The sequence below is a fragment of the Echinops telfairi genome, unplaced genomic scaffold, assembly GCF_000313985.2.
Source record: "Echinops telfairi isolate 266 unplaced genomic scaffold, ASM31398v2 ScPeMD7_7401;HRSCAF=8416, whole genome shotgun sequence".
NCBI lineage: Eukaryota > Metazoa > Chordata > Mammalia > Afrosoricida > Tenrecidae > Echinops > Echinops telfairi.
In genome coordinates, this window is record NW_022111301.1 from 939,346 (window position 1) to 942,657 (window position 3,312).

Sequence of the window (3,312 nt, forward strand, 5' to 3'; positions counted from 1 at the left end):
GTAAATCAGAGGAAACTTTAATGAACTGTATTGACTGAACTATGCCATGTATCATCTTTTGTATTATATAAGCTATTGTTACATATTATTTTCATCAGGACACCATCTCTTGGCAACAGATCATGTAGAGAAGAACGTTAAGAAAATAAAATACAATGAGGATTTTTTACAGTATGGTTTTACCTCGATAATTACAGCAGGAATTGAGAAACCGCAATGTGTTACTTGTTGTGAAGTTCTATCACCCGAATTTATGAAGCGGAACAAACTAAAAGGCCATGTTGACAGCAAGCATCCGAGCTATATCGTTCAGGATACCAACTATTTTAGAAGCCAAGCTGATGGACTCAGGAAAGCCAGACTTGGCACTGGTGGCAAGTACCACAACCAAAACGTAGCAGCCGTTGAAGCTTCGTATTTGATCGCACTCAGAATCACCAGAGCTATGAAACCTCACACCAGTGCTGAGGATTTACTGTTGCCAGGGGCCAAAGACATTGTTCGAGTTATGATCAGAGACGAATTTGTTATGAAATTGAGTGCAATTTTCTTATCTAACGACACTGTCTGCAGAAGAATAGATGACATGTCTGCTGGTATTCTTTATCAGGTAACCCAGGAAATTCAATCTGCTCCACTTCCAATATTTAGCATCCAGCTTGATGAACCTACAGACCTTCCAAACAGTTCACAGTTCCTGGTTTAGGTGAGGTGTACTAATGATGGCGACTTTAAAGATGAGTTTCTTTTTTTGCAAACCTCTTGAAACGATAACTACTGCACGTGATGTATTTGACAAAGTTGGTTCATTTCTGAAAGAGCATAAGATCTCTTGGGAAAAGGTTTGTGGTGTTTGCACAGATGGTGCTCCAGCTATGCTGGGATGTCGATCTGGATTTCAACGATTGGTACTGAATGAGGCATCAGAACTCACTGTATGATTCATCAACAACTATTAGCAATGAAGACGCTGCCACAAGAGTCACGAGAAGTAGTGAAAAGCGTCATAAGTTCTGTCAAATGTGTAAAGGCGAGCACTTTGAACAGTGACTGTTTTCCAAACTCTGGGAAGCACCCAAAAATGCTCTGCTATTTCACATTGGAGTGAGATGGTTGTCGAGAGGAAACATTTTAAGACGTGCTTTTGAGCTTCGTGATGAACTCAAAACGTTTTTTAATCAGAAAGCAAGACCGCAGTTCGAAGCACCTTTCACCGATAAAAGGGAACTGCAGAAAATAGCTTACTTGGTTGACATCTTTGCCATCTTGAATGAGTTAAATCTATCATTGCAAGGACCAAATTCAATATATCTCAATTTGTCTGAAAAGATCCGGTCATTCCAAATGAAACCAGCTCTGGCCCAAAAAAATTGGATGAAAATGAAATTTACATGCTGCCTACCTTGTCTGCTTCCTTTGAGAAACATGACATTGAACCAGACAAAGGATTACGATGATAATTTCTGTGAAAAAACACTTGTGCATGGTTGCAGAAGACATTTCATCATACTTTCCATATCTACCTGACACCCATTTACACTTGTCAGAAGCCCGTTCACAGTCAAAGTCGATGTTCCTGAGACAGCACAAGAGGAGTTCATTGAACTTATTAACAGCGATGCAGCGAGAACTGATTTCTCTACAATGCCAGTTACAAATTCTGGATCAAGTGTTGGCAGTCCTATCCTGTTCTGTCTGAGACTATGTTGCACCTTCTTCTTCCATTTACAACAACATATCTTTATGGGTTTTCCAGCTTGTTGGTTATCAAGTATAAATACAGAAGTAGACTTGTTGTGGAAGATGATCTTCATTGTGCTCTTGCAAAGACTGCCCCAATAATTTCTGATCTGGTGAGAAAGAAGTGATCTCAACCTTCACACTGATGTTGGCTTTTTATGTATACTGTCGTAACAAGTAGCAATGTACTTTACTGTTGTTCTATTGAGACTGTTACCCATGCTACACCTCACTTCAAGACAAAATTTCATTTATTTGTAATTAGAAATAAATATTTCACAATATAGAATTACATATTGTTTTGTGATTAATCACTATACTTTAATTATGTTCAGTTTGTAACAATAAAAATACATCGTGCATATCAGATACTTACAGAATGATTCATAACAGTAGAAAAATTACAGTTTTGAAGGAACAACAAAAATAACTTTATGGTTGGGGTTCACCACAACATAAGGTGCTGTATTAAAGGGTTGGGGCATTAAGAAGGTTGAGACCACTGATAAAAATTGATGCAGATAAAGCATTTGATAACATCCAATACCCATTCCTAATAAAAGCTCTCAAGAAGGTAGGATTGGCAGGGAAAGTTTAGAATTCAATAAAGGCCATATATGAAGAACCAGTAGCCAATATTATACTCAATGGAGAAAAGCTGAAAGCATTTTCACTGAATAAGGCAATCCCCACTTTTATTTAACACTGTGCTGGAAGTCCTAACTGGGTAAAGAAGAAGTGAAACCTTTGCTATTTGCAGATATGATTTTTCTTTCTTTTTTTTTTTCAGGGGAGCATGAACGCAGTCCCCCACTACCATAAATTATGCACTCGAGTTTCCCACATTTGGGGAAACCGCAGGGGTCAGCACATCCGCAGTGCAATGGATGAGCCTCACCCTGGGAAAACCACCTGATCATGGTGTCTCGCCTGCCAGGTAAGTACTGCAGATATGATTTTTCATATTGAGATTCCCAAGTTGTTCACAGCAGGATTACTAGAAACAATGGAGAAATTTAGTAGTATAGCAGGATACAAGATTAAGGAGAATAAATCAATTGGTTTCTTATATAGCAAAGATGGGAAAATTGAAAAAAGATATAAGGAAATGATACCATTCACAACAGCCATACAGAAGCTGAAATACTCAGGAATAAACCTAACCAAAAATAACTAAAGACCTGTACAAAAACCAAAAAACTACAGAACAATACTACAAGAAACCAGAAGGTATCTAATACAAATGGAGAAATGTCCATGTTCATGTTTTGAGCACTCAATATTGTAAAAAATATCAATATTACTTAAAGCACTATATAGATTCAATGCAATCCCAATCCAAATTCCAGCATCATTCTCCAAAGAAATGGAAAAAGTGATTACCAACTTCATATGGAGAGGGAAGAATCCAAGGATAGGCAAAGAACTCCTCAAAAAGGAGAACAAAAGAGGTGGTCTTGCTCTACTTGAATTTCAAACCTACTGTACAACTATAGTTGTTGAAACAGGCCGGTACTGGTACAATGATAGATACATGGACCAATGGGTCAGGACAGAATATGCAGAAATGAA

The 3,312-nt window shown here is 37.9% G+C and overlaps 1 non-coding gene across 1 annotated transcript; it reads right to left on the bottom strand.

The window, feature by feature from the left end:
- Positions 1-2,527: 2,527 nt before the first annotated feature.
- Positions 2,528-2,685, bottom strand: LOC115871776. Its single transcript, XR_004047479.1, has one exon. It is a non-coding gene; the product is annotated as a U1 spliceosomal RNA (small nuclear RNA).
- Between the last annotated feature and the right edge of the window lie 627 nt (positions 2,686-3,312).